This window comes from Phyllostomus hastatus, unplaced genomic scaffold (genome assembly GCF_019186645.2).
Source record: "Phyllostomus hastatus isolate PE091 unplaced genomic scaffold, TTU_PhHast_1.1 phas_contig_65, whole genome shotgun sequence".
Classification (NCBI taxonomy): Eukaryota; Metazoa; Chordata; class Mammalia; order Chiroptera; family Phyllostomidae; genus Phyllostomus; species Phyllostomus hastatus.
In genome coordinates this window covers 13,695,880-13,703,424 of record NW_025333932.1, presented here as the reverse complement: position 1 = coordinate 13,703,424, position 7,545 = coordinate 13,695,880, and the positions used below count along the sequence as shown (strand labels likewise).

Below are 7,545 nucleotides of genomic sequence, written 5' to 3'. Positions count from 1 at the left end.
ATTGCTTGCTGTTTTTTTATAGTTATGGCTTGTAGAAATCTTGAGGGTATGCCAGATTTTAGCCATGGGAATAAAAGTTAAGTTAGGAAATAAAAGGTTGTGAATTTGAGCTTTCCTACTCTCTGCATTCTGTGTTTACCCCTGAGGGTGAAATGGTTCAGCTTGATCAGATAGCAACCACAGTGAGGTATAGGCTCAAATCCTTCCTGACTTGCTTACTTAACATTCTCTGCTTGATTCCAGCACAGAGAGGCCAGAGAGCTGCAATTCTTATCTGGAAAGCACTACCAAGGGTTTCTTGCTTACTCTATTCACTATAAGGTGTTTGGAGAAGGTGGACTATGTGAGGGTAGTCTAAGCTGCCTCATTCCTATTCTCATGGTACAGCCCTGAGAAAGGGAAGGCCTAGTGAGTTCTCTTAATTTACAAGGCCTTATTCCTGGTTCTTGATTGAGTTGAGTTTAGAGCTTTTATTTTTCTTGTTAGGGTTGTTTGATTGTAACTTGTGCTTGTTTGATTTGTATATATTTGTTTTGTGTATTTGTTGCAAAAATTATTGTTGTTTATGTGGTCATTGAATCCAAGGCCCCATGTTCTGTTGTCTGTTTTAAATGTAAACAACAAATGCAATGATCTGTGTATGCTCAAGGGAAAATGAAGCCTAGGCTACAGAACTGAGATTCCTGAACTAACTTGATCCTTCTATATCCTGCAAAAATGCACCACTCCTCCTAATCAGTCCTAGAGAAAAACATGTGCTTCTTTTAGAGAAATTGACCCTGCTCACAAAAATTTAGAACCAGTTTTCCAGAACTGTCTACATAGCCACTTCCTTAGCCACCCAAGAAAATGTGGTTCATTTCCTGAGAGTCAGTGCCTTGATTTTATTAAAAACAAAACAAACAATATGTACCCCCTATGAACCACCTTATTTATAGTAACTAGTTTTCAATGAATGTTTCCAAAATATCAAGTCCTCTCCTAAGGTCACTGTTGAAGATGTTGGTGTACTGAATTAAAAAAAAAAACTGAATTGGGTGTCAAAGGGCAAGAGTCTGAGTTCTTAGAGGTAGCATGTTGACTCTGTGAATGTCACTCATTTCTCCAAGTCTCCACATCTTTATGTGGTTGTGGTGGATACTGACCTTCCAGGTCCCTGCTGAGCCCCTGCTAGGAGAGCCCACACATGTCTTGTTCTTACCAGGGCTGAATCACACCAAATTGGAACACTGGCCTGTGGATGAAAGGTGTTAGATAACTAACATACCTCAGGCCCTGAAAACAAATGAAGAATGTCTGAAAATGTTTTGATCATTGGCAGCTTCACTGAAGTAAATATTTGGCTTACCATGTTGCCTGGAACTCAGTGAATATTTATCAAATGGATAAATTTACAGAACACTAGAACTTTAGGAGAAAAATCAATAGCCTGATTCATCATGGCCTGGTGGAATCTGTGAGAAAATGAATAAATTTTACTCACTGATGAAATATGCATTCTTACATGTTCAGGGAGGTATCTGACATAGCTCAACTCTCACTTAATACCTTAAGAAAAGTTTTACTTGAGGTCTGATTTCCTAGAGACAGAAATTCTGATTAACAACCTCCTAAAGAAACTAAAAGAAATATTTCAATGATTGCTTTTCCTAGCCTGATCATTGACTCTGTGCTCCATTTGAGGATAAAAAGCTCTTCCTTTGATAATTGCTTTATTAATCACTTTATCAAGCATTCTGTGTGATGAATGCTGGGCATTTGCTGGATGACACATTCTCCCAGCCTTTGAAATGCTCACATTGGTATTTTGTGATCTTCCTGGATCCATAGTCTCTTGGGGGCAGATAATCACACCACTGCAGTGGGTACCTCCACACCAATGACCTCTGCAGGAATAGAAGCATCTCACCGTTACACTGACAGAAAGGGCCCTGCAGGCAAAACAGAAAGGGAGTTACTTGGAAAACTGAGGCTAGGTCAGAGCAGCCTCCTACAAAAGACTTATAGCCACCCTAGCCTAGGACAATTATGCACTGCTACTGCTCAGTTTAAAAAGATTATTAATCACAACAAATTTGTACAGTGCTTTAGATATTATCTTCATCTCATATATAGAGACTGGGGTTCAGAGAGCCAAGTTATCATAGTTGGGGGTGGTGGACACAGCCAGGGTCTATGTCCAAAATTTTGGGTTTCCAAATTCTTAGCCCAGAACACATTCGAACATGCCATAATGTCCCATTTCCTCCTGCTCCCTTTCTTCCCTTTTGTTTCTATATGACAAATTCACAAGCTTTACTTTAGGATATAGTAGAAAAGAAAAACCTGGTCATTTTATTAGCCAAGGTTTTGCTCTCAAGTGAAGGAATAAACTAGATTTTAATCTGAATATGACTTAACTGTCAGATTCATGGACATTATTAAGAAATAGTCATCGTCATTGACTGAACTATAACAACATCCAGAAATGCTTTATCTATGTAAGCTTTCTTGACAATAACAACAAATCTCTTATATTCGCATGTGGTAAACATTTACTCTGTCAGAAAGCGATTCATAGAAATTTCAGAAAATTGTTGTAATATATTTTCTCTAATTTTACTAATTAAGTATGATTAAGGATGAATTCACACAAAGATGGTTTTTGTCTCAGGATTTTAACTTAATTGGTGTTAAGGCTGTGGGATCCCACATGTGTCAGCACTTATCAATGAATGGATTTGATGTTGATGATGTGACCAGAGGTGTAGGTGTGTGACAGCAGCATAGCCAGTTAAAGTGGGAGTCATCTCATCCTGACGTTGCAAGGAGCTCTGAGCCATTTGGTTGGACTCTGGTGAAGCCAATGCCTTGGGAGGATCCACACTGCCAGGGCTGCTTTAAATACAAGTTAAGGGCAGGCCTTTTCTTTCAATGAGTGGTTTTGATGCTGGAGAGCCCCATGTAGAAACCTAGCTCCCCCTTGTTGGTTGTGTGCCTCAGTCTTCCTTTGCAGTTCTCACCTCAGTCCAGATGTGACATGAAGATAATGATTCTTATCTGGTGCAAAGCTGTCATTCAGCTTAAAAAGTTTTTAAATAAAATCCTTTAGAGCTTTAGAGAGAAAAATTGTTGCATACTTACTGGTATCTGTTTTGTGGGAAAGAAAAACATGTAAGCATCCCAGGGATTTGTGCTACTGAAGGTAGGAAAAGAATCCAAAGAAAGGAACTTATACCTGATGAGGTCTCCAATGCAGACCAAGTGTGGTCCTGTTTGCATACCCTGGTCTTCTTCCCACTGAGTTATACATTACTGACAAGGAGAACTATACACCTGTGTACACAGGTATCATGTCCCAGCCTAAGTCCCAGTTGCCTTGACCCTGGGAAACCTCATGCAAAACTACTGAGAGTTTTTGCCTTGGAATTAAGCAGATTGCTGGAGACTTCTTCAGTTGGTTACTCAGGTTGATTGCTCTATATTTTAGTTGTAATTCCAGTTTGGTCCCGGGAGGAGATGAGTGTAACTTTCACCTACTCCACTGCCATCTTGATCCTAGAGACTTCTTCAGGAGGAGGAGGTAGACGATCAGATCCACACCTTCAACTTTATGACAAAGCCTCTGTCAGGAGGTCCTGAGAGGGTCGGCACAGCATGGGGTGTATCATTCAGTGCTACTCAGAGCCACTGGATATGGAATTTTAATGTTATTCAACCCATGTTCCTTGAGTTTAAATCTTGGTTTACTTGCTCACTGTCTGGCTAGTTTTCTGTTGTAACCAATTACCTTAGAGCCTAAAAACAACACCTACCTTCTAGCTTAGAGTTCTGTAGGTCAGAAGTCCTGCAGGGTGTGCCTGGGTTCTCTGCTCTCCTGTGCCTGATAGGGCCAAGGTTGTAATGTCAGGTTGGCTGGCTTTCATCTGGAGGTTCTGGGGAAAAATTCACTTCCAAGGTCATTAATGTTTTAACAGAATCCTGCTTCTTGTGACTATATGTCTGAGGTTCCATTTTACAGTCAGTCTCTGGCCTCTCTGTCTTCTTAGTGCCCACCCATACTGTGTCACACACTCTCCTTACCATTCAAAGCCAGCAGTAGCATGTTGAGTCCTATTGTGCCTACAACCTCTCTGGTTGTAAATTTTAAAATCTGTTTTTAAAGAACTCATCGAACTGGATCAGATTTACCTGGGTAGATTTCTGAACTTTAAGGGAAATTGACTTGGGACTTTAAGTCCATCTGCAAAATTCCTTGGTCAGCAGTATTTATATTAGTGTTTGAGTAACCAGGGGATGGGATCTGGGGGTACCTCTTTGGAATTTGTTACCATTTTATCTAACTATTCTGCACCTCAGTCTCCTCGTCTATAAATTATGATAATAATAGTGCCTACTTCATAAGGTTGTTATGGGGATTAAATGATGTCATATATGTAAAATGCTTAGAACAGTTCTGGTGCATAGGAGGAGGATTGTGAAAGGTTTGTTACTATTAGTTTTGAGGCGTAAGGCCTGTGACCCAGAAGACAGTGCTTTGTTAGCTCGATGGTGGTTTCTGAGCAAGTACAAAGCCTATGGAAGTGGTATTGATGACAGGCAGAGACAGATATGCCTGGTGGGAGAGAGCAGGACTGTGGAGATACCAGGCAGGCGGAGGTACCCAAGAAAATGGTCACAACCAGAAAAAAGAGTGAAGACTTGGAGCCTCTGGAGACTGGCCAGATGGCCCCAAGCATATGGCTGACATTGTCCATAGATACCCAGAGATGCTCGAGAGGACTTCTCAAGCTCAGCTGAAGTTCATGTGAAAATTCCTTGGGATCTTTTCAAAGCTAGCCTTTGCATTACCCTAGATCAATTAAATTACAATTTCAGGCCTGTGCCTACATAGGTTTTAAAACTCCTTAAGTATTTCCATGTACTAGGAAGATTTGAAACTATAGGCTAAAGGGAGATAGGAAAACACTAAACACTCCTGAAACAGACCAATGAGTTGCCACCCCTGGCAGGCACATTCTCCAAAGCTAAATAGAAAACAATCTATTCAGAAAGAAATTCTCCTTTTCTTTTGGGTAGAAAGCACCTGGGCTCCCTGTGGGACTGATGAAGGCCCAATTCTGGCTGGGCTTCAACCCAGGTGGGATGCAGGAGCAAAGGGCTGTATCCCAGGGGCAGATGGACATGGAGCAGTGGTGAGGACCCTGCAAAAGGAGCACCTTCCCCATGGGTCTCACACTCACCTACCAGCCAGCATGCTGCCCTGGTCCAGCTGGGTGGTACAGGGGATCCAGGCTCTAATAGCAAATGGGGAGCTGGAGCTGATCCAGTATGCTGGGACCTTGACCTTCCCTGGGATGGCCCTGGTCTAAGAAAGTAAGGATTACATGTGGGGCCCAGTGTGCTGGTTTATTTCATCAGCAGCCTTGTCTTGGCTGCCCTGAAAGCAGAGTTCTGCTTTCTGTCCTGGGCATGTCCCAGCTGCCTGAAGCAGAAAAGACAGCTGAAAGGGGTTATGTGTGAGTTGGCAATGAGGACGCCAGCTCAGAGTCTCAACTTGTCCTTTGCACACCAAAGGCAAACTACATAATGGAGAATTAACAATATATTAAAATGTGTTGTTCTTTTTTCTTTTTTGAAATGTTTTTTTATAAATTTTTTAAAAGCTTTAAAAAATCTATTTAGCTTGTTTAATAGTACTTAGAATAAAATATTATATTTATTCGTTTACATCAAAACTTTTCTCCAAAACAATTTAAAGTAGATTCCTGTTCCAGTTTTAAATTCCTACATCAAATTGAAAAAAAATTTAAATCTTGATAATTTGCATTTTAAAGCATTTAAAATGCTTTAAAATGCAAATGAAAGTTATTTTTATAGCTTTCCAGTAAAAGTTTAATTTTTAAGCCTGCTCTTGAATGAGAATATTGTCATCAAGGTCACATAAAGTTCTTTTAATCTTTATATTTTTAGCCCTTTCCTGAAAACTGTATTTCCTGGCAAATTATCCTGCCCCCTCACCTTGATTTTGGGTCCCTTCACCATCCCAGATATTTGTGGAAGAAGTTGAATGAATCCAGGACCTTGGGCATTTTCAGTCCTCCTCCCTGGGAACTCAAGGTTCAAGGCAATCATTTAATGCTTTTCCCATGTTTACATTGGTTTTCTCACTGTGCCAGCTTGGCATGCCTTCCTGTTCTAGGGCTCAATGCAGATTAAAAACCATATCAGTGAAGTGTCAAGTAGGGAAGAATATTATGGACTGCAGGGACCACTCAGCCCAGGACCCTGAGTGAGGGCAAGCCTGGCTGCGGGTGAAAAGACCTCAGTGAATTGGGAAATAGAAAGCGGAACCCAGCACAGCTGCTTTCTAGGCATGAGATGGCAAATAGAAAACTGCTTCTGTTTCTTCTTTAAGGAGTGTCTTCTTTAAGGACTACCTAAGAACTGACCAAAAGTCCCTAAACCCAGCAAGCAGACAGATATAAAATGCAGGGTGAAGCATAAATTCTTTTGTGTAGTCACAACTATAAATCTACTTTTGCCCCACCCTGTAGATAAGTAATTCCAGCATCATATTCTCTTTTTTTATTATATATTTTTTATTGTGCCATTATATTTTTCCTAATTTTCCCCTTTTGCTTGTTTCTACCTAGCAATGCCCAGTCCCTCAGGCAATACCCCCACCATTGTTCATGACCATGGATCATGAATTGTAAGTTTTTTGGCTACTCCATTTCCTATACTGCATTTATACCCTTATGGTTATTCTGTAACTATCTATTTGTACTTAATCCTCTCACCTCTTCACTCATTCCCCCAAACTATCCTCATATTCTGGCCACCATCAAAACACTCTGTATTCATGATTCTGTTTCTGTTTTTCCTATTTGCTTAGTTTGTTTTTTAGATCCAGTTGTTGATTAATATGTATTTATTGCCATTTTATTGTTTTTGACCTTCTTTTTCTTAAATAAGTTCCTTTAACATTTCATAAAATAATAGTTTGGTGATGAACTCCCTTAATTTTTTTCTTGTCTGGGAAGCTCTTCATCTGCCCTTCCATTCTAAATGATAGCTTTGCTAGGTAAACAAACTTGGCCATAGATCCCTGCTTTTCATGACTTTGAATGTTTCTTGCCAGTTCCTTCTAGCCTGCAACTTTTCTTTTGAGAAATCAGTTGACAGTCTTATGGGGACTCCCCTGTAGGTAACTAACTGCTTTTCTCTTGTTGCTCTTTATTTTTAACCTTTGACATCTTAATTATGATGTGTTTTGGAGTGGGCCTCTTTGCAACCATCTTATTCGGAACTCTCTGTACTTCCTAGACTTACATATCTATTTCCTTCACCAAATTGGGGAGGTTTTCTTTCATTATTTTTTCAAATAGTTTTCCAATTTCTTGTTCTCTCTCTTCTCCTTCTGGCACTCCTATGATGTGTATGTTGGAAAGCTTGAAGTTGTACCAAAGGCTACCTACTCTATCCTTGTTTTTTTATTCTTTTTTCTTCTTGTTCTGATTGGTTGATTTGTGCTTCCTTATGTTCCAAAACATTGATTTGATT

The 7,545-nt window shown here is 40.1% G+C and overlaps 1 long non-coding RNA gene across 1 annotated transcript; it reads right to left on the bottom strand.

The window, feature by feature from the left end:
- Positions 1-1,713: 1,713 nt before the first annotated feature.
- On the bottom strand, positions 1,714-6,091 carry LOC123825856. The gene is made up of 3 exons (XR_006786963.1): positions 6,001-6,091; positions 3,795-3,914; positions 1,714-1,931 (listed from the first exon to the last, which is right to left on the bottom strand). It is a non-coding gene; the product is annotated as an uncharacterized LOC123825856 (long non-coding RNA).
- Between the last annotated feature and the right edge of the window lie 1,454 nt (positions 6,092-7,545).